We start from the raw sequence: 24,897 nt of genomic DNA on the forward strand, positions 1-24,897 counted from the left end.
TTCATATGCATAATCCATCTTAAGATAATTGAGTACTACCTATGACTACATAATTTAAAAGCCATAGAAGAGTCTGGAAGTTTGGTTCAGTGGTAGATCACTTGCCTATTGTGCAGACCCAGGTTTGGGTTATCTGTGATATAACTTGAAAATGTGTAATAATCTGGAAACTTGGAATCATGAAGTCACATCTTGATGTGATTATCAAAAATAATAAACTACATAAAAATAATCCAGAATCACATGTGGTTTAAAGACATCCTATGTTGTTTGAGTTGAGTGTTTTCTTCCAAGAAGAAATAGCCATGTCTAGGGAAGTTTTTGCCCAAAAGAGTATAATGTAGTGATGACCTGTCCTTTTAGTTACTGTTCAGTCTGGTAGCTACTAGTTAGATAACTGGTTTTATCTAACTAGTAGCTAGTTATCTACCAGTTGCTAGATTGTGTCCTGAGAAAAAATCTAGCAACTGAAATTTTATTTCTTTAACTTTTAAGTTAAGTTTAAATGTATTTGATCTATACAGCTCTAGAATAAAGAGAGGATACACACAGTAGACCTGACACATCCTAAAATGAAAATTCTTCTGGGGACTACTGAGGAATGCTTGAGTAACACATCATCCCTATAATTAGGAAACTTCATGTCTGGTGGGAATTTCATCTGGCATATAGTGGAGAGTCTCAGATGCTTATGAGTATTCACTGAGTCTTGGGCAAATGTTAAGACTCTCAAGTCAGAATTTAATGTCAGTTTTTTACTTCTTTAGCAATTTGTGGGGCATTTTAACATTTACACAGACATCTGAAGACAGGAAAAACTTAAGAAACTCTTCACTTGTGCTGATTTACATTCTAATTTTGCCACACACTTCACCTACTTATCCTAGACCTCTATGCAAAACTGTCTTATCATTTATAGTAGCACACCTTTCTTTACTGTTTATATTTAAATCCAGTTTGAACATAATGGAAAATGTAAATATAGAGTAAAACTTTCATTAATCCAGACTGAGCTTCAGGAAATCACTTAACCTCTTTCAGTACTAGAAATCCTATCTGTAAAAGTAAATGATATGAGTTTTACAAAATCACTAAAGGTTTAAAATTGTATCGTTGCATTATTAAAACTAAAGAATCAAAAGAAAAATATTTCAAAAATTTAAATATTCTTCCAACCATCTATCCTTTCCATAACAGCTCTCAGGCAGCTTATGAAAGAAAGCATTTATTGGAAGCTTCATCACAGTCTCTGAGTCCAAGACCATCACCGCAGGCAGCATGGCAGCAGGCAGACAGGCATGGTGCTAGAGCAGTAGCTGAGAGCTGACATCTAATCCACAAGCAGTAGTTGGGGAGAGAGGAAAGAGAGAGAAAGAGTGACAGAAATAGTGAGAAAAAGAGACAGAGTCAGAGAGGAGAAAGAGATTGAGCCTCCTGGGGCTTCTGAAACCTCAAAGCCCAACCCCAACAAAGGCACACCTCTTAATTCTTCCCAATACATTTTCACTAACTATGGACCAATTGTTTAAACGTAATATCTTATTGGGCTGTTCTTATTGAAACCACTACAATAGTCTTAGTAATATCTTTTACATTTATTTATTTATTTATTTGTTTGTTCTATGTGACTTTTACATCAAGTATCATCTTCTTATCCCTTCACATCCACCCTTTGTTCCTCCATGCCCCCCACCACAATAAAACAAAGGTTAAGAGAAAACGGAAAAAAAAAAAAAAGGCAAACCTTAAAGATCTCCTTATGGAAGAAGCTACAGTGTGACAGAGTGAGTCACACCCTTATCCATATATCTTTACTTGTAAGTGTTCATTGCAAAAAGTCATCAGTCTGTTTGGAGGCCTCTGGTTTCTACTACACTATCTAAGCTGGGCCCTCACAAAAACTCTTCCTGGATATCCCACTGATGCCCTGTGTTGTAGAGATCCTCCAGCTTTGGGTCTGCGGGTCAGGTCCCTTCACACAGATCATAGATGGGGAAAATGATGGGGCGGGCCTAGTCATAACCTTGGGTCTGGTCCTGAGCCAGATGTGAAATGGGTAAAGCTCTCCTATGCTTACAACTTCACGGCTGGCTCACTCACATCTGTACTAACAGGATTGGCTCTACCACTCTTATGACCACAGGGCAAGCTCAGCCACCTGACCCAGATGTTGATGGGCAGCGGGGAAGAGGGCAACACTCCCCTGCTCAGGCATCCACAAGTTAGATGGGTAAGGGGGACAGATCTCCCATGCTCACAATTTTAGGGCTGGCTCACCCACACCTGCACTAACAGGGTTGGCAGTATCATGCTGCCCTGGTGAGGTATAAGGCCTGCTCTGTTGAGTGTTGCAGCTGGCGGTGGGGGTGGGGGCTCGGTCTCCTACACTTATGACCACAGGGACAGCTCTCCCACCTACCTTAGGCATTGATGGGAGGGGGCAGGGAGGAAGGCAACTCTTCCCCACCCATGGGTTTATTGTGTTGCCCAGGCAAAGTGCAGGGCCTGCTCTCCAGCTCTTATGACCTTGGTGACAACTCTCCCACCTACCTCAGGTGTTAGTGGATGGATAGGAGGGCATCTTTCTTTCTCCTTCTCATGCCATCACAGGGCAGATGAGAAATGGGGGTAGTTCTATCCTGTTCACAACTTCAGGGCTGGCTCACCCACCTTAGCTAACAGGGCTGGCTCTATCGTGCTGCCCTAGCAAAGTGCAGGGTCTGCTCTCCCAAGTGTTGCAGCTTGTGGGGAGCAGGGACATCTCTCCCACTCTTGTTACCTCAGGGTCAACTCTCCCTCCTACCTTAGACACTGATGGGTGGGCATTGGGGAATCTCTCCCCAGCCCATGCCTCCATGTGGCAGATGAGGGGTGGGGTTAGGTCTCCCAGGGTCAAATTCTAAGGGTTGGCTCGCCTTAGCTGTCTTTAGCAAGGTGATCTCTGCTGTGCTACACAGATAAAGTACAGGGCAAGCTTTCCCATGTGTTGCCACTGTTCAAGGGGTCCGCTCCCTCACCATCTCAGTCCATTCCTTTCCTCTCTTGTCACTTCCAATATGCCTTTGTCCACAGGACCTGAAACATTCTGTCCCTGTCTGTCTTCTATAAAACACCGTACCATACCTATGCTCACTCTAATAATGTCCATCTGGCTGGTGCTAAGGTACCAGGGGGGCTTGTGTTTTCTCTTCAGAGCCCCGAGTGAATAGCCCCAGGCCTGCGTGTGGGTCACCTTGTCACACTCAAGTCACCATGACACCATGCTCATCCATGCTTACTCATCACAAAGGGATCATTATTTTTCCCAACCGCGGGACACCGAAGGCTCCTGGCTGGTGTGTTTGGCTGTATGACATGAGGCGGGGCTTCTCTGAAGTCCTGCGGTAAGCAGGGGCTTAGAATCCCCCAGGCCCGTGTTTGGGTGGTTTCTGCCCACCTCAACTGTGTGGTGGGGGTTGGGGGCTTTCTCATCTTACTAATATCTTATATTCACTTGTGTGGTGGTTTAGAAAGAAAATGGCCCCCCAATGAAGTGGCACTATTAGGAGGTTTGGCCCACAGGTATAGATGTGGGAGCTCAGACCCAGAGGACACGAAAACAGGATAACTAGCCCCACCCCTTGCTCATCACTGCAATGGGTGAACTTGCCAAGGCAATGCAATAGAGCTCACCCTGTTGGTGAGTCCAAACTAAGGTGGCAAGCTGACCAACCCTGCAACTACCCAGGTCCAGAACCAAGGTTATGGGTTGGCCCACCCCAATATTCACACCATCTGTGATCTGCAGGAGCATGTGAAGGGACCAGTCCTGTAGCTCTGCAGGATCTCCACAACACAGGGCAACAACAGGTTAACTAACCAACAGGAGTTCCAGTGAGGGCCCAGCATTGATAGTGTAGCAGAAACCAAAGGCCTCAAACCAGAACAAGAACTCTTTGCAATTAACACTTGCAAGTAAAGATAGATGGATTAAAAGGTTTACTGTGTGACTCATTATGTCACACTACAGGTTCCATGACAAAATTCCCACCTGCCCCCCTTTTTTTCCTTAAATTTTATGGGGTGGTGTGTATGTGCTACAAGGGCAGAGGGTGGATACGCAGACACTGAAAATGAGTGGGATCGAGGTGCGTGATGTGGAAGACACAAAGAATAAATAAAAAGAAAGTTTAAAAAAAAGATTTAAACCTGATGTCTATATTATTTCCTAGACTTGAACCAGATATGTGTCACATTTACATTTTTGAGAAATATCCTTGTAAGAGAATTGATGCATTATGTACAGTAACTAACATGTTATACACAGTAAATAAAATAAATGTAAATATGAAAACAAGCAGACAAGCTCTGTTTTTGCACTTGCCCATTTATTAGGAACTTTGTATATTGATTGCCAGTTTATATGATCACTTGCTACAGAGAAAAGATCTCTCCTGGATGCACATAGTTATTATACATACAAAATATGTTCCATTCTCTTTTGAAAAACTTTCTCAAATACTCCATAACACCTACTTCAATATCTAATTATTTTAAGTAGATTTTGTAGTTGAAATTATATAACTTGATTCATAAAATTCAAAAATTAAAAAAAAAATCTGGCCTTTGATCTTGGTTTCTTCTCCTTCCTCTATTTCTATTATTCTTAGATCTTTTCATGATATTCCAGATTTACTAGATGTTTTGTATCATAAGATTTTTAGGTTTATCATTTTCTTTGACAATGTATCCATTTTTTCTATTGTGTCTTCAAGTTCTGAGATTTTCTTCCATCTCTTGTATTCTGTTGTTGAGGCTTGCCTATGAGGTTCCTGTTTCAGTTCTTAAATTTTTCTTTCCCATCATTCCCTTAGTTTGTGGTTTCTTTTATTGATTCTATTTCCATTTTCATGTCTTGAACAGTTTTATTCATTTCCATGCAGTGTTTGTTTGTGCTTTCCTGGATTTTAAAAGGGGATTCATTCATTTCTTCTTTAAGAAACTCTACCATATTCATAAGGACTGTTTTAAGGTCTTTTTCTTGTGCTTCAGCTATGGTGGACTATTCAGGGCCTGCTGTGGTAGGGTTGCTGGGCTTTAGTGAAAACATATTGTCCTGGCTATTATTGATTGTGCTTTTATGCTGGCATCTGGACATTTGGGTTTGTGATGATTATAGGTCTAGAGGCTGATGTCAGATTGTGTTTTTCTTGAGTGGGTGTTTTGTTCCTAGGTTTCTGTTTCTTCTCTGGATTTTAGGAGAGTGTGATGGCTGTGTGTTGCCTGGTAAGAAATTTTCTGTGTGCCTATTTCCCTGGCCTGTTCATCTGGTGTGTTCTCTGGAAATACCTGCTGTTGTTGGAGGCTGGGTTAGTTGGGAGAAGAAAAGTTGGTGATCTTTGTGATGTGTTTAAGATGGGGTCAGAGAGGCAAGGGAGACTGCAGCAGGTGTTGTGCTACAGAGATGGGAATGAGACTGGGGAGATTTGATCTGGGAGAGCAGAATGAGAAGTGAAGATGTGCAGTCAGACTCATGGTTTCTTTGGGCACTACATCCAGTTGTAATTATCATTAGTGTAAATGTCAGATTATGAACAACTGATTGATGGTATCACCATGTGTTAGCTATTTCATATGTTTGAATCAATTAAAATGTGGGTATCTTTGTCTTATATTTGTTCAATATTTATGTTTTTTTCTGTTATCAACTTTCAATCTTTAGAGTCATGCATAATGAACACACCTATAATTCCTGAAATCAGGGAAGACAAGAGTATCAAGCATTTAAGACCAGCCAAATTTATATAACAAATTTGAGTCAACTCTAAACTAAAGGAGGCTTGGTTTGAAATAAATAAATAAGTATGTAAACAAATTTGTTTTACCTGTTTATCAGGACCTTACTTAGTATATTTCATGCCTGTTTGTGTGATTATATGCTATAGAAAAAAGATGGCTCTTGGATACTCCTAATTACTATAAATATAATATTTTTGTCCAAATGCCTTTATTAATTCTAGCAAAACAGTTAGATGATCAGTGTGTCAGCTTGACACATCTGGAGTCATTTGTGAAAAAGAAACTTCAACTGAGAAAGTAATCCCACCGCAATGAACTTCGGGCAAGGCTGTGGTACATTTTCTTACTTAGTGATTGGTATGGGATGGCCAAGCTCACTGTTGGCAGTGCTACCACTGAGTTAGTGGTTCTCCATGATAGAAGAAATCAAGCTGAAAAAGCCATGGGGAGCAAGCCAGTCAGCTGCAATCCTTTGCAGCCTCTGCTTCACTCCCTACCTACATATCCCTGCCCTAAAATTCCTTGGTGACAGAGTGTGACCAGACCTGAGAGTTGTTAGATGACATAAACCGGGTCTTCTCCAAGATATTTTTGGTCATTTTTTTTTTCTACATCACAGCAACAGAAACCTAGCTAAGACATTTGGACTTGTTTTTCACCTTATATATTCATGTCTTCAATACTTTCCTTTGCAACTTTTTCACCTTTCAACTTTTTAAAACATCCTATTGGTTTGATCCCTTTCCAGTTGTTTGTTACTTAATTGTTAGATGTCTCTCTACAAAAATACAGATTTTGGTGTTTTTATTTTCTTTTCATAAACTCTCATTGTTCAAAATACTAGAACCAGTATGATTAAGAGGTCATGTTGTTAGATAAAAGTAATGAAAGAAAAAAATTACTTGTTATTTTCAGTTCTGTCCAAATTAAATAATAGACAAAAATTATTACCATGGATTTCCAGTGAAGGCAAAAATGATAAACCAATTACAACCTTGACACTTGTGATATGTAACCTTATTTCATTAACAGAAGCACTTGTTATTTCTTACTTGTGTGGAAGGAAGTTAAGAATAGGACAGGCTAAATATTAATATCAGCCACATAGACAGTGGTGTACCTGTCTTCTCTATCTAGTTCCAACTGAATTAAAGCTAATTTGCATTTAAGTAGATCCTGAGGTGTCCAAGATCACTACTTTGTAAGGCATTGTCTTTGTTACCTTTCCTACAGTTGTGACAAAATACCCCCACAAAAGTAATTTATGCAAGTGTTTGTCTCATTATTGAAAGGTACTGTGCATCACAGCAGGAACTTGAATCACTGGCTCACATTGCATCTACAATAAGGAGGGAAAGAGCCAGGAAGGCTGGGGCTCAACTAACTGCCCAGATTTCCCAGCCCAGGGAATAGTGCTTCTTTTAGGGTCTTTCCATCTCAACATAATCAAGATAACTCCCCACACATACATGCCCAGAGCCTTGTCTCTTTAGGCATTCTAGATCCTGTCATTGTCAATACTGACCATCAGGTGAGCACATTCATGGTTATGATGACTGAAATATCACCATACAGAAAAGCAAGCCCTCCCCTTAAGGCCTGTCCAGCTTTGCATAAATGATTTGATCACAGTTTTATAGAGTCATATTAGCTCTTATTTTTAAAGAAGAGATCCAAGTTTATCAAGTTACTATGTTAGAAAGAAGTCCATAACCTTCTACTGTTTCTCATGTTGCTTAGTTACTCTATAAATTCTGCCACAACTACGGTTCGGTGTTTTACACCTTAAATGACTTCTCAGTCATTTGAGAGTGGAAAACCCTGCTCTAATGAATGGCTTCTGGAAATGTTTCTTTGACACCTTTGTTTGATTAGGCACTTTTAATGTATTCAGTCCCAGCTGAAGAGCAGTAATAGTGCTTAGTAGTTTCACAGGGTTAATAAGTACCTTTCTGCTTGTTTTGGTCAGAGTTCCTAGTCAAGAGGCAAGGAATCCTTACACAACCTTAGGTTTCTTTGCATGTTCCAAGGCTCCTTTGAAAACTAGTGTGCATTTCCTCCCTCAGGAGCACTGACCCTGAAGTCTGTAATATTGAAAATAAAACGACAGCATCTATTTCATGTTTAGGCCTGCTCTGCCTCTTATGTCCTATGCATTTCACCCTCACTGTGCATCACAGCAGGGGATTCTATTGGAGGAAGTCCCAATACCATTTTATGGTGTAGCACTAGAGAGGCTCCACAAAGGCATGCCTGACACTTTTATTCTAGGAGCTCCTGGAAATGCACTTGAATATCTGGCTCTCCAGAGTCGGCACATTATTCACAGTGGTACGCTAAGGATGAAAGAGCATAGTCAAAATCAAATAGAACTTTTCCGGAGTTTCTGTGGGGGTCACAGGAATAAAAAGAATGGTGGATTCCCTCAGATAAACCTTTTTCTCTACATGTTTTCACTAGCTTCTTAGAAGTGGATGTTGAATTTCAAGATGAATTCTCTTCCAGTCATTAAAATGTTTCAAATACCTATTCGCTAACAGTTACCATTTAAAAGTAGTATACCACTAAAATGAGCTCTATTAGCCAAATATAAATATAGACAATTCTAAGAATGTTCTAACATTGGCCATATGGCATTTACTAGCAAATGGAGTTTATGACATCCAATGAGAGTTTTAAAGTAAAACATTAAGGCCTGAATTTTATTATCATCATAACCAGTAATTAAACACACAAATGATGATATATGCCATTGTATATACTGTTAGGTTTTCCTGTTCATAAAATGTAAATAAAATACAAGTATATTATGTATTGCTCATAGGAAAATGACAAAGATCTTCTAAATACTGTCTAAAATTGGAAAACATATTAAATAAAAGAAGTGATCTTTGCATTTTCTTCTTCTTTTGCCAAAATTTAAATAAGCACAGTGAACATTTTTAATCATAAATATTTTCATTAGAAGAAAGAACGTTCTGTTTCATAAGATCTTTTTTTTTTTTTCAGACACAACATTGCAGGAAGATCCAATATTAAAGCTGCTATGAGTCATTTTTTAGGTTGTTGATGAACATGGTTCAATTTACAATGAAATCATTCTAATCAAGAAGACCCTGAAAATGGTCGCAAATCTAAGACCCAGGGTTACACAGGTGCACAGACAAAAGCCAGAAGAGGGGGCATGCTGGGAAGACATCCAGTTCAGTAAGCAGATGTAATATTTTCACCCTATGGATTTGCTAATAGATGGCCTTCTAGGCTGACAAGCCATGCAAAAGAGCCTAGGGTTAAATCATTCCGTGGAATGCTAAATACAGAGCAAAAGTAAGAATACAAGTAGTGGAGTCTGCTGGAAAAATAAGGACTATCGTTTATTAGTTCAGAAATAGAGACATGCAGTTGAGAAAAAGACATAATTCTCTCAGACACTGCTAAAACCCAGGCAGAGTCTCAGTAACTAGAATTTTTTTCTTTTCTTTTATAAAAATTTTTATTTTTTAAATTACACCCATGATATTCATTAATTACACTCATGATATTAATCACATTTGTGGTATTCACAGATTACATTCGCAGTATTCATATATATATATATATATATATATATATATATATATATATATATATATAATGCCGAATGTCATTTATTGAAGGAGGGAGGAGGTCTTAAATACAGGCTTACAGCACAATGGGAGAACCCCATCTAAGGTGTTAACACCCATTATTCAGGATACACAGACAAGGAACTTCCCTTAAGCATTCAGGAGGGTGGAACTTGGCAGGGAATTAGCATAGGGAGGCTATCAAGGTCAAGGTCCACAAGCAAGGCAACATACTGGCTCAATCGTGTGTGAGCTGCAGAGTTAACTGCTGCCAAAGATCTCAAAGTGGCACTGGGCTTGCAATCTGTGTGTTTGACACAAAAAAGACCAACAGAGGTCCTATCTTACCCATAGCCAGTAGGCTAAAGACAACTGAGCCATTCCCTTCCTTAACTAGCCAAACTGTACGTTGGAGTCCTTGTAAGATAGTATCCCAAAAGCAACTGGAACTTGAGTTTATAAATTTATAATTTTCAAAGCCAATCGAGATGTGTATAACTACTGAATTAAATTTATCATGCCAAAAATAGAATGGAAGATTAACTAACTGTGGTAGCTACTTTTGCTGCCAGGGTCTCCACTGTGCTAGCTGTAGTAACCAATTATGAAATGGTAATCCCAGAAACAGTAGCAGAGGTGGCCGCCATTGCTATAACAGCAACAGTGGCAGCAGCAATGTCAAATTCTCTTCTGGAGTGTGTGGACATCCACTGGCATGGATACAACTCCAGTAACACTAACCACCAAGGCTCATTTTTCTTGATCCCAGCACGACTTTAGCTGGCAGCTCTGCTAGAGAATCCAATCTCATGGCTTCAGTTCCTAGGCTTACATTAATGCTTGCCAAATCTGGCAATATTGGGCTCTCAATCTCCATTGGCATCAGAAGGGTAGATTTTTTCATGAAGACCCATTAGGTCTCTGTCATGTTGGGCTTCAGCAGCAGTCACAGGGCATGTTCAGTGCTCAAAAATCCAAAGAGGAACCTCATTGTCCTGAAGAAAGACATAAACCAAACTCCTGGGCCATACCAACACTAGATCGGGTCTCCTCCACGTGCTAGTAGAAAGATCCTTCCATCGCTCCAGAGGGTGATTTGTAACAGGAGCCCTCCAGTGCTTATCTGCATCGGATACTCCAGCAGAATCCACCGATAAAAAATTTAAAATATATAAAACAAGGGAAAGAATAGAATGTGGAGAGGAATGATGAGTCCCTAGTTCTCCCTTTTTTTACTTTAATAAAATGTTTGTTTGTTTAATATTTCAATTTTTTCTTTTATTTTTATTGTTTAAAATTCATTAATTTATTTTTCTATTATCAGCTTGATACAGTATGTATTCTTATCTTAATAGTGAGATGTTTCATTGAGCCTTGCTCAGTAATTGAGTAAAACCGAAATTTATTATAAGCCACAGTCATCCTAGGGACCTCTATGCTATATATATAAACTCCATGGTTCTGTGGGTTGTAGTCTGATTTTTCTTTATTTTATATCTAGAATCCACTTGTGAGTGAGTACATACCATGTTTGTCTTTCTGGGTTTGGGTTACCTCACTCAGGATGATTTTTTCTAGTTCCATCCATTTGCCTGCAAGTTTCATGCTTTCATTGTTTTTCTCTGCTGAGTAGTACTCCATTGTGTATATGTACCACATTTTCTTCATCCATTCTTCAGTTGACAGGGATCTAGGTTGTTTCCAGGTTCTGGCTATCACAAGTAGTTAACTAGAATTCTATGTAGTTACAGATCAAAGTATTCAAGTGGTGCCTCTTATATCAATAATATGTCATTAAAATTTAGAGCAGCAGTAAGAATGATTTAATTTTTCATCTGAAAAATATTTCTGGAACTCCTACTATACAAATGAACATAATATTTATAGAAAGTAAGAAGTGAATAGCAAGAGAGTTCCCTATATCCATGTTTTTTTTTTTTTTTTTTTTTTTTTTTTAGGAGACAGGTAAATAAAAAGAAGGCAACCAGTAATTTATTGTAGGTTTCAGGAGAAGGAGCCAGGAATATGTTTGACAAACTTCAGACTTGAATGACAATGGGAAACTAACATTTTTTTTTAATTTTTGTATTTATATTTTATGTGTAGGAATGTTTTTCCTGCTTGTAGGCATGTGTACCACATGTTTGCCTGATGCCCATGGAGGTCAAAAGAGGTTGCCAGGTCCCCAGGGACTTAAGTTACAGATGCTGGCTAACCAAAGTATCATGGGTGCTGGAAGTCAAACCTGAGTCTTCTACAAAAGCAAGGAATGCTCTTAATTGCTGAGCTAATTTTCCAGTCCCTGAAACTGTTTTCTTCCCACTTTAGATGCCTCTAGATTTAATAAAGTTGCAAGAAATATATGTTATAAATGTGAATGTTTGTTGGAGATGAGTTTTGATAAAGATTTGAAGCTGGAGAGACAGTACATTTATAGTTAATGAAGGTTCAGAAATGAAGCAGTGTTCTGTATCATGAAGAACATAGATGGCATTGGAGGACTTTGAATCATGTTGTTGACTTAGAGCACTTAATTCTGATTCAGTCTATTGTTGATAAAGCTACAGAATGCCATGGTGCTATGAAGAATGAGTTTCTTATTTTGAAAGATCTCAGATTTACAAAAGTAGAAAAATTCCATATCTTTTTGTGTCATTTCACAGAAGTTTACAGTCGGAGGCCTCTAGATGAATTAGAAAAGTATATACAATAAAGACTGGACTTATAATTTATAAGATCACTCAGTCACTTCTACACAAATAGATCTTATATAAGAACATATTGATCCATGTGTCTCTGTCACAAAGAAAATATAGTTTCTAGACACTTTGACCAGTAAAATAAGTGGTTTTATATTTTTGCTCAGAAAGAAGAAATAAAATAACCCTATTAATCAACCACAGATTATAAAATAAGAAAATTCATTTTTTTTTAGTTTTCTAGGAACGCATCTATTGACTAATTAGACCACCTTATAGGAAGTGTACTTATTTCATGTTAAAATTTTTAATAATTCAGTTACTCAAGGAAAGTTTTCTTGAAGGCTTGTTTGTTGATATTTGCTAATAGTATGAATAAGTTAAATGTTGCAATTTATAGAGTATAATTTTATTTAGTTGCAATATTCATTACAATATTACAAATTCAATACAATATTCATAGTATTAAAACACAGTTTTCATATAGCATATTGAAAACAAGTAGTCAGGATCTTTTTTTTTTTTTTTTTTTTTTTTGTTTTTCGAGACAGGGTTTCTCTGTGTAGCTTTGCGCCTTTCCTGGGACTCACTTGGTAGCCCAGGCTGGCCTCAAACTCACTGAGATCCACCTGCCTCTGCCTCCTGAGTGCTGGGATTAAAGGTGTGCGCCACCACCGCCCGGCTAGGATCTTTTAATTTAATGAATTAATTGTGACTCATAGATGTTTAGAGATGCAACCAGTATTTCAGTCCCTACCTAATCCCAATTTCTTACACACCATTCTTTTACTACATGCAAACAAATCATGAAATGAACAATGGGCATGACATAGTACTTTGTTTCAACTTCAACTATTTCTACACTGTTTGCTCCTCATCTAGGCCAGCTTCTCTCTAGGTTAGAGTCAAGGTTCATATCTGTTCCAATTTAATTTCTGTTGCTATGACAAAAGAAACTGACAAATCCAGCATGGGGGAGTAAATATTTATTTTAGCTCACAATTCTAGGTTATAGTACTGTAAGATGAATTGCTAAATGGTATTAATAAAAAAAAAAAAAAAAAAAAAAAAAAAAAAAACAAACGGAGCCAGATATTGAGGTTAAAACCAAGAGATGAGAAAAGCAGAAAGAAGCCAGTCACGTTCTCACCATTTGGAGATCCTTAGCCAAAGAGACCTACTTTCTGTATATACACACCTATATGCCTTTCTACCCTGCCATCTCATTTCCTCTCTCTACCCAGGTACATCACTTCCTCTTCCTGCCTAGCTCTGTCACTTCCTGTCTGTCTATACAAACCTTCAGACCTTTATGGTTAGTGCTGGGATTAAAGGCATCTTCCCAGTGTGACCTTGAACTCACAGAGATCCAGATGGATCTCTGCCTTCTGAGTGATAGGATTAAAGGCTTGTGTTACCATTGTCTGATCTCTGTTTACTATAGTGGCTGGCTTTTTCCTCTGATCCTCAGATAAGCTTTATTGGGGTACACAGATGAAATATCACCACATTTCCCCTTTTTTGTCTAATATAAAAATAAAAATGTTATAAGAAAACTATATACAATAAGGACAATAACTATATATAATACATACAAGCAAAAAATACTTCAACAATGTCTCTAGTCTATTAACATTTGACAAATTCAGAGAAAATATTCCATTATCTATCCTATTTTTGTGAATCCAAAGGATTGTATCTAATTTACTTTCTATCCTAATTTGCATTACCCAAACTATCTTTTGATGTCTTTCAAACTTATGCACTTTACACCTCTTAGTGAGATTCTTTTCTTCGTTTCTTAACAAAGAGAACTATAACTATCTAATCTTTAACTCCCTCAGAGACCCAAAAACGAAATAATATTAACTAAGTAAGGAAGAAGTGCAAACAAGCAACTTCCAAAAAATTTGAGAAATGACAAAAACAGCTGGCTGTCTGGACAGTCACTCAAAATTTCTCTGCAATATTGGGGCATCATCTTCGGCCTATAGGCTTCCATATCTGACTGACTCATCTGTGAAGCAGGATTTTCTAAAGAGCCTTCCTACCTTGTCGTGGCAAGAATAGGCAGTCTTTTGTGTCCTGCTTGTCCATTTTGGATAGCATGCTATCGGTAGTAATTGCAAGGGCACTTTCTTGCCCAGTGGCTAACTTTTGCCATAGTGAAAGTAAACTCCGTATGGAGATTCTTCAATGCTCATCTTCTCTGAAGTAGATTGTTGCTGCCAGAAGCAGACATGTCTCATAGTGCTGTGGATATCACTCTATGTAAATAAAACACTGATGGCCAATGACCAGGCAGGAGGTAGGTGGGACAAGGAGAGAGGAGAATTCTGGGAAGCGGAAGGCTGGGAGAGAGACTGCAGCCACCGCCAGGAAAAGAGCATGTAGAGACGCCGGTAAGCCACCAGCCACGTGGCAAGGTATAGATTTATAAATATGGGTTAATTTAAGATAAAAGAACAGTTAGCAAGAAGCCTGCCACGGCCATACAGTTTATAAGTGATATAAGCGTCTGAGTGATTATTTTATAAGTGGATTGTGGGACTGCGGGGTTTGGGGAACCTGGAGAGAAGCCCTCCAGCTACAAATGGCGCCCAACGGCTCGAGTTTCCACCTTAAACCTGAGAATATTTAATAACCAATTCTAAACACAGCCAAAACCAGGTTCCTGCTTCTTGTCTCATATGAGCAGCTAGACGCCGCAAAACGCAGGTTTGAACACTGGCGGGTTCCTGGCGAGTGCCTTTGACCGGCAGTATGGCGGGAATGAGGGGTCTGCCAGAGGCACATTATGCTGTGTAGTAGATTTAGTCTTTACTAGTATTTTTTTAAAAAAAAAGGTTTCTGGGCTACACGCTGCTTTGATAAAAGCTTAGACCCACTATTTCTGAGACTTGATGACTCCCAGAGCTGGCGGAAAACGTACCACTGCCATGTTGGGAAGCTGAAGTGGGCGGAGCCAGCAGCCACAGCGCCGTTTCAGGCTTACAATGGTGCAGTTTAAAGCAATAGGCTCAAGGCTCAAGGTAATATAAAACATAAGCCACATAAAGATGGCTACCACACAGAGAATCTGGATTATGTTCTCTTTGATATTCATAACTAAAGAAAAATATTTGATTACAAAAGCTGTTGAGTTATGCCAAAATGTATATTTTAAAGGTACCTTGACTTCAAAATTTGGATATAAGGATATGTTACTTTGGAAAAGAGGTTCTGCTTTTGTTTCCACAGAAAGCCAGAGGCTGTGGACTTGTTCCAGATTAAGATACATCAGGTTTCACCAGCCAAGACCCCCTGAAAGGACTCCGATGACACCATGGCCCAGATGATCCAACATCCAGATCGGTTTCAAGGCAACTGGTTCACACAATACAGCCTCACGGACTACCCCATAGGTCTAAAATTTTCTTTGCGTCCCCATAAGATACAGCGCCCCCCTCCAGCAGGAAGTAGTAAGAGATGCTACGCCCAAATTCCCAAATATACCAAGCTGGCTTTAGAGGTGGAATTGGCTCACTCCCCCTCTAAACCCAGACATATTGCTTTTAAAAAAAAAAAAATGGTTAAGGGATTCTTGTGTCCCAAATCAGAAGAGCCCTCTGGTGTGGGACAGAGAAAAACCAATATTTTTATTTAAAACAGGTTGATTATAAATGTGATCTCTTTCTAAAAAAGAAAAGGGGATATGATATATAGGAGGATATGGAGATGATAAGATAAAAGGGTAGATTAATGAACCTACTTTTAAAGAATAACTTGTTTAAAATGTTTTACATTGGTATAGATTTTAGTTTATGTTTAAAATGTTTTACATTGGTATAAATTTTGGTTCATTGATACAAACTTGAAGTTAATTTTGTTATACTCTCTCTATATATGTATATATTTCTATTCTTGTTTGAGGTGTTGTGTTTATATAACTCATTTAAAATTGTAATGGATAATTAAAAAATAGATTAATAATTAGTCATCTATGATAATCATATCTGTAGCCATGTTAGTTAAGTCTTCTAGGTATACATAGATATATTTCAGATAGATAGGTAATCTTCAAACACTTCATAGACCTGGAGAATATGGCATTTAAATAACTTAGAATTCTGTTGATGTGAGACACAATTGCTCCTGGCTGCACCAATTGATCCCGAGAGAATGTTGGGCTTCTAAGACATTTCCATTTGGAAGTTTGTCTTTTTGGCACAAAATGGCCTACTGGGCAAAGAACTGCCCTTGCCTTGACGGCTGACAGTACAAATGCAATGCTGTCCTTTCTGGACAAGCGGGACACAAGGAAAGCGACCACTGTACTCTGCCAAGACAGGGTAAGATGGTCTCTCAGAATTCCTGCTTCTAAAAATGGTCTGTCAGATACTCTAGGCCTGTAGCCAATTTGAATGCACCAACAATGCTGAGAAACATCAGGTGACTGTCCAGGCTGCCAGCTGTCTTGGTCTACTCTTGCAAGATTCCCGAAGTTGCTTGCATCCGTCTACCATTTCTCAGGTACCATTATGTTCCTTCTCAGGTCTTTGATGTGGTTGAAGGCTAGATAGTCGTAATTTCCTCAGTTATGATAAAAGATAAGTTAGCTATAAAACCTTAAACTCACAAATATAAGATAGATAGGACATCTTCTTTAATATTGTAACTATAATTCTTGCTCGGTAATTGTTTTGTTATATGTAATTTTACCATGTTAAAGTTAAAACCTTCCTTTTTAAAAAAAGAAGAAAGGGGAAGTGCTGTGGATATCACTCTATGTAAATAAAACACTGATGGCCAATGACCAGGCAGGAGGTAGGTGGGACAAGGAGAGAGGAGAATTCTGGGAAGCGGAAGGCTGGGAGAGAGACTGCAGCCACCACCAGGAAAAGAGCATGTAGAGACGCCGGTAAGCCACCAGCCACGTGGCAAGGTATAGATTTATAAATATGGGTTAATTTAAGATAAAAGAACAGTTAGCAAGAAGCCTGCCACGGCCATACAGTTTATAAGTGATATAAGCGTCTGAGTGATTATTTTATAAGTGGATTGTGGGACTGCGGGGCTTGGGGAACCTGGAGAGAAGCCCTCCAGCTACATCATAGTCATAAAAAAAAGAAAAGAAAAAATTCTAGGTTATTAAAACATTAAATACCATATTCTGTAAATCTCTGAAGGATTTTTGTTTTGTTTTGTTTTGTTTGTTTTGTTTTTTTGAGACAGGGTTTCGCCTTTCCTGGAACTCATTCAAGCCCAGGCTGGCCTGGAACTCACCAGGATCCACCTGGCTCTGCCTCCCGATTGCTGGGATTAAAGGTGTGAGCCACCAACACACAGCTCTCTAAAGGATTTAAAGATGACCTGTTTATCTAAAATATATCTCTGCTTGATCTTGAAAACATACCTAATATGACTAAAAGTTTGATTGTAATGACTAACTACTAACTTTCATTTCTTTATATCCTAATAGTAGGTAACAATAACTTTCAAGGATTAGTAAAATGAATTACATTGTTAAATGAACTGTATAGGTACAATATCGTGAACAAGATTAGAAATATATGTACAGTATTTTCTAACAAAATCAATCTCAAATTGGTATCAATATACATAATTGTATACAACATACAAAAATTCAATCCAATGTAAAATATTTAAAACTAATAGTTGCTTTCTAAAAGTAGATTCAATAATCTACATTTTTATCTGTGTCATATCTATATCCTCTCTTTTTTTCCTTTCTGAGTAGATTCAATAATCTACCCTTATTCTATCATTTCGGTGTCTTTTTTTTTCAGAGTAAATTCAATAATCTACTTCTTATTTATATCCTCTTTTTTTTCCAAACCAGAACCTTAAATCTAATCTCCTTTGTTTAGCCTTTTTTTTCTGATCATTAAAAATAACTTGTAACCAACCATCCTGAACAATGACAATTATCCAAAAACCATAGAATGACCAAAACCATCCACCCTACCTCTTGGGAATGTGGGTGTCGTGTTCTTAAAATTACTTCCTGCTGTTTGGGGGTGAAGACATCTTTAGGGGATCCTGAAAAGAAAATTTTTAGTTAATTGTCAAGTCCTGGGAGAGGTAGCTGTATCATTTGTTGTCCAATCTCTGCATAATGCAAAAGTCCAGGGCTTATCTCAAGTCCTTGCTTGAGTAGTCTGTCAGGCTAGGTTATCTCAGCTAGCCATCTCGAAAATATCCAGAACAGTTTGTATTCCAAAGCTGATCTTCGGGTGATGTGTGTCAGCTTAGTGGTGTTATTATTGTCCATGTGGAATTGTCATTGTGGGGCCCTATCATCTTTTTGGAGACTTCAAATTTACTGTTAGGCATGGTCATCATTCCCTGCAGAAGACTGATAGAGACTAAAACACAAAAACATGTACAGGCAGCTAAATGCAGCCTTTTTTCTAGAATTAATTAATATTGTATATGACCATTAATATCATAACAAAAGTTTAAAATATATATATATATATATAAATCTTATAAATTTTGATATAAAATTCATACCTTAAAAAAATTTTAAAGAGCCAAAATAGAACCAAAGAATTGAGATTAGTGGCAATAGGACAGTCCCTTAATTTTTTGTTTTCTTCTGCTCCATATCAGATGGCTCTTATGACATGATACAGAGATTTTGCATTTTCCTTTTAACAAACATGCTTGGGTTTAGAGACGGAGAGAGCCATTTTCCAACTCCAAAGACTGCTTTAATTTTTAATTGAACTGGGTCTACGTAAAGACCATTTATGTTATGTGTCTGTAGAGAAGAGCAGAAACAGACATTTAGGAAGACTTACAAATTTTACATGTGATATACCAGTAGGCCAATTTACGCTTTTTCTTAGGACATTATTTTCTGGATGACTTATCCTTTTCTTCAGTTGTCTCATTTGTCCAGTGTTCTTCAGATTCCTTAGCCTTCATTCTCTTGAAAGACAAAAACAAAAACCCTTCCCCAAGCCTCACTTTGGGGAGGTTCCTTCTTGGCAAGTTATATCTGACCAAATGAAAAGCATTTGTTAGTGGTATAAGTTAATTTAAATTGTATAGTCATGCTGATTAATGAACTATAACCTCTTCTAATTAAGGGGTCTCTCTTTTTCAAATTGAACCTTTATCAGTTTTGATGGTATCCACAGCTTATATTCTCCTGTAGAAACAAAAGCAAAAGCTTATCCCCAACATTACCCATATCCTGGTTTCCATTCTGAGGTCAGCACATCCTTACAGTATACAGGCTGATTTAATTCTGTAGGCTTTTATTATTATTATTATCCAATGTCTCTCTGCAGCTGTTGTTCCTTTCTCATTAGCATTGAGAAAATTCAAAGTTAATAGAGCATTATGTAATCTATTTCTGGGGTTTTTTGCTACCCTTTCTGTTTATTTAGCATATCTTTTAGAGTTCAGTTTGATCTTTCTATGACTGCTTGGCCTGTGGGATTAGGTGGTATACCTGTAATATGCTTTATATTGTAATAAGCAAAAAACTGTTTCATTTTACCAGAGGCATATGCTGGAGCATTGTCAGTATTAATTTGTGCAGGTATACTCATGATAGCCATAACTTCTAGCAAATGTGTGATTACAGAATCAGTCTTTTCTGAACTCAGAGCAATTGCCCACTGAAATTCTGAATTGGTATCAATGGTGTGGTGTACATATTTCAATTTTCCAAATTCTGCAAAGTGAAACACATCCATCTGCCAGATTTCATTCCTTTGAGTGCCTTTTGGGTTACATTCTGCTCATAGTGGAGTCTGATTGTAAAAAGAACAAATAGGACCTTTCCTTATATTAGTGCAGGGTAGACACAGGAACATGAGTTAGAAACAGCTACACTCAGAAACAGATAAAGAATTAATACAGGCATCCTTGTTTACTTTCTTTCTTGGGTTCAACTTGATTTCTCTACTCGTACAGTTCAGGAACTCCTGCCTTGGGAATGCTGCCACCCACACTGGGCTGGGTCTTCATATCAATTAATTTATTAAGATAATTTCCCATAAACTTGCCCACAAGAGAGCCCAGTGTAGTCAGTCTCTCGTTGAGATTCTCTTCTGAGCTGACGCCAGGTTGTGTCATATTGATAGTTAATGCTAATCATTAGCATCCTAAGAACTTACCTTTGCCTTGCAGGTAGATGAAACAAGGGATAACCTCTCCACATCATCACAAAATTGAATCACATAGTATAATTAATAATAAGTACCCATTTTATTGAGTTCTTGCTAATCATGTTAGACAAAGTTAAAGTTGCTGTCCATGTATTGACACTTTCAATTTCCCATAGTGGAAGCAGAAGAAGAAAGCTTAAACTGAATCCCAGTCAGCCTGGATAGACCACTCATGTACCTACTAATATGGCATTTGCTGCCTCCTGTGGCCAATAGTATAAAACAATTATTTCCAATACTACTTACTTTAGTTTTTCAATGCCTTCCACAAGGCAGGGGTTTTCAGTGTACCTCCTTTTTTGTTACTAGTACCCTCCCTGGCTCACCTCCACCTATACCTGCTCAGACCTCTTTAGCCCCACTCTGGTACTCAGAGAAGTTGTCAAGTCCAGCTCTGTGCAGCTGGGAGCATCTTCTCTTAGGAGCTTCTAGGTATTTTCCCTTTTATTTCCACATTCATCTCATTTCTCTGGTCCTTTGAAGTCTCAGTTTATGTGACAGTGACTTAGGAGTGGAGTACTGGCCTATGTCTCTGACTGGATCTGTTTATTTGCAGCCATAGATTAGAGTCATCTGAAATATAATAATAATCCATATAATTTATTTCCTTATTTCCCTGGTCTTATTTTGAATTTATAAATAACTTTGTGTTTGCCCCTGTGTATCTGTCATTAGAATAATACAACCCAGCTTCATAGCTGTAACTGGAAGCATCTGTGGTCTCATCTCAAGCACACCTCCCATTACTTATAGATATATTTTAGCTTACAAAATAATTTCATTTTGCCATTGCACTTCATTCTTATCTGAAGAACACTAAATGAAAATAAGAAATGGAGACTTTTTAAAATAATATTTATTCATAACATGTGGATTTTTTGATAGTTGATTGATAGTTGAGCATTTCTATTTACATAACTTTTTTTTATGGTGCAGCATGTCATTAAATACACAGAACTTGAATTCTGTTTCTTAATTTGACCATTTTTCCCATTACACTACCACTGGTACATGTAAAGGTCACATACTATTGTAACTATACTGTATTTGCTAAATGCAGCAAGCTGTCTTTAAACTCCATCTAAGAAAACACAGATTCCAAGGGCAATGTCCTGATGGTAACATCTGGCACAGCATGAAAACAACTCAGCTTGTTATTCTCTTTTAGAAGTCTACAAACTAAGTTCTCGCCTTTCCTAGCCTTGCCTGTATCACCACATCTAGTCTTATTACATTGAGCTGTATGTTCAATATGAGAAGGGATGGTGACAGTTCAAGCTGATATATAAGATACAGTATTTAATGATATATCCTTAATGTAGGGCTAGTACTCAGCACACATGAGATAGTCAATAAGTCCCCCGCCCCCGACAAGAACTAGCTAATAGATACCACATGCATAGTGGCTTTTATTATGGAAGATACTTGCCTTATATTGTTAAGTATAGGAACTTGAACCTAAGCTTTCTTCTCTGAGATATATTCTCACAAAATTAGCTCCCACATATTGCCAGGATATTAGTTTTCTGAAAATAGATAAAATGACAAATATCTCAGTGAAAGATTGTAATTTGGACCCAATTTTATTTTTAAAATGTCAGTATATTTACTGATTTATTTTATGACTACTTTTCATTAACACTCAAAAAATAATTCCAAAGGGTCTTGATTTTTCTTCTTAAATGAAATGAGCTATGATTATTTTTTAATGTAGTTCCACACTTAATTTAATATTAAATACAAAGTGTGGTTTTATGAATATCTTTTCAGTAAAGATATAGTCAAAGATACTTGGGAAAGTACCACAAAAAATAACATCTATATTAGTGTTTAAAGAAACTAGCAGAGCTGGGTGGTGGTGGTGCACGCCTTTAATCCCAGCACTCGGGAGGCAGAGGCAGGCGGATCTTTGTGAGTTCAAGGCCAGCCTGGTCTACAGAGTGAGATCCAGGAAAGGCACAAAGCTACACAGAGAAACCCTGTCTTGGGGAAAAAAAGAAAAAGAAGCTAGCAGACACCCCCAGCTAACTTTTGAAGATGCCATTACAAAATATAGATGATTCCTGAATCCTGATTGGAAAGTGTGGTATTTAACAAGGAAAACAGAAGTTTGTTATCAGTGCCATTATCAAGAGAACTATAACAATTAATATGTAATACTGAGAAAACATTTTCCATGTTGAGAGGAAAAAAGCTTTTAATGTTTGTAAAAACACATTATCGCATATTTTTTAAATGTTCCCAAGTGATACTAACTTTCTACTCTTCAATCAGTGCATAAAGTAGTGACTCTTCCTCAAAATTGCATTATAATTTTGATGGAACTTTGTAGATGTAATTTTGAGAATTGCATGCTCAATCATATTTTGTTAAACTGTACAATTACTCTATCACACTTGCACTTATCTAGTCCTTTATCTATTATTAAATTATGCTTTAGTGCATTTATTTGGAGGAAAATTGAAAATATCAGTGCACTTCCCATAAATACTTAAACATTCAGTGCACAACTAGACAAAATATTTGTAATAGAGGTTTCTTGAGGTGAAATTTGTGCACTGTAAAATATAAACATCTTAAGTACATATTTGCTAAGTTTGGACAAATTCCTAGAACTATAATACCAATACATTATTCATAATAAAATTCATGACAGCATTAAAGAAGTTCCTTTTTCCTTTAACTGTCAGCTCTACCTAACTGTACATTTTCATTTTGCCACAAAAAGTAGTAATGCATCATTTAGAAAAATAATATGAATCTTATCTTTTAATAGCAAATTAAGATGTCATTACACAAGAATATAGTCTGTTTATTTATTTCAACTTTAATTTCCATCATTTTTTACCAGGTTTTTATTAAATTTGCCACAGTGGCCTAGATTACCTAAGGAAATAAAATGTCACACCCCAAACATTTCTCTGAAAGAGAATTCTCTCAAAACTTTTAATAGTACACACTAAGTTTTTAAACATGCTTTTGCATTTGTTTACTTACTATAGGTGTGTACATGTATGCATGGGTATGGGTCTATGTGCTCATCATGGAATACATGTAGAAATCAGAGAAAGCTGGAGTCAGCTCTCTTTTCCACCATGTGGATTCCCAGGACTGAACCAGAACCATCAGACTCATGAAGAAGCTACATCTCACTTGTCCTAAACATCAATTAATAAAATACAAGATACTTCTCAAAGGTTCAAAGGTTCATCCATTCCACATAAGAATGTCTTAAGGGGCTATTTTTAGTTGACAGTTGTGACCCTTTTAATTGTAACACATTTCAGGACCATCCTCTACCAGCTCTGTACCTTGGTAATCTCTAGGACAACTTCATAGTTGACCAGGAACATACTTTTTGAGTTTGTTGATGATTTTCACTATTACAATGTACCTAGAATAAAATTCTGTGTAGTCATCAAGGAAAACTGATGGGGGAATTCATTAATTTTCCATTATAGTTCTTCTATTAAAGTGTGTGTGTGTGTGTGTGTGTGTGTGTGTGTGTGTGTGTGTGTGTGTGTGTGTGTACATATGACACAGTTTACTACTGGAGTTCAGGGGACAGGTTGGGCTTGATTCTCTCTTTCTACTATTTTTGTTTCTGAGAATCAAGTTCAGGTTGTTTGCTTCATAGCAGGTAGCTTCTCCCTGCCCAGGATCCAAGGTTTTCAATAGGCAGATTTAATTCTACAAAACGTCCTAGTATGTGGGATATGCTCATACTTTTATTTACTACACATACCAATATTGACAAGGTGAATGTTGTTCTATTATTATACTGTCGATCATTATTTCTCTCTGAACAAATACAATTTATCATGAGAAATGGATTACAACTGTGCTTGCATGGCTTAAAATGTTCCACTAGAAAAAAATATTTTAGGTTGTGGTATATGATACTTCAAATGTATGTATATGAATTGCATTGCAATGTATCTTTAAATGCTCACACAAATGTATATATCTTTGTATGTACATTTTTTCTCTACATATACACACATATGCTTGTGTCCATTTCATTTGTATCAACAGAGTATATCAGTAGAGTTGATATTGAGCTTATCAATAGAGTATAAAGCATACATATGGGGATAAAAGGTTGTAGAACAGTGAGCAGCAATCATTTCTCTGTCATTATACCTGATTGTGTAGCTGATGAACCCTAGTTTACTTACAAGAATCATAATACTTTCCACAGCATTCGCAGATAGCTTTTAGCTTGAGAGATTGTACAACACAGCACTTTTTCAGGAACTACTAAGGCAAATTTATCCACTTAATGATGTTCTAGAATGTTAGACACAATGTTCTAAGGGCAAATCATTTTTGGTAATGGACTACGAGGTCATTCTTTTTTTGTTACCATTGTACCAAGGTGGGAATTGAAATTTTCCTAGCTGCTGATAAAGTCTTGGTTGCTACATTCTTTCTCCCTGCCAGTATCTTAACTTACTGTCATTTCTTATTGGAAATAGAATTTCTCATCTGTTATTAAGGTTCCCTTGAATTTAAAATGGCTTCAGATTTCTCAGTTCGCCTTCATACGGATCTCATGACTACTGCATTACTGATGGGCATCATTCTAGTGATTCTCTGTGTTGCTATTCTGTTTCTCTTTTTGGGATA

General features: G+C 37.4%; 1 protein-coding gene across 2 annotated transcripts in view; it reads left to right on the plus strand.

Annotated features, from left to right (window-relative positions):
* The window catches only part of Galnt13 (polypeptide N-acetylgalactosaminyltransferase 13), a 581,705-nt gene that overhangs the window by 436,838 nt on the left and 119,970 nt on the right, over nt 1–24,897 (plus strand). The gene's annotated exons all lie outside the window — the stretch shown is intronic.

Source organism: Peromyscus leucopus, chromosome 4 (assembly GCF_004664715.2).
Source record: "Peromyscus leucopus breed LL Stock chromosome 4, UCI_PerLeu_2.1, whole genome shotgun sequence".
Classification (NCBI taxonomy): domain Eukaryota; kingdom Metazoa; phylum Chordata; class Mammalia; order Rodentia; family Cricetidae; genus Peromyscus; species Peromyscus leucopus.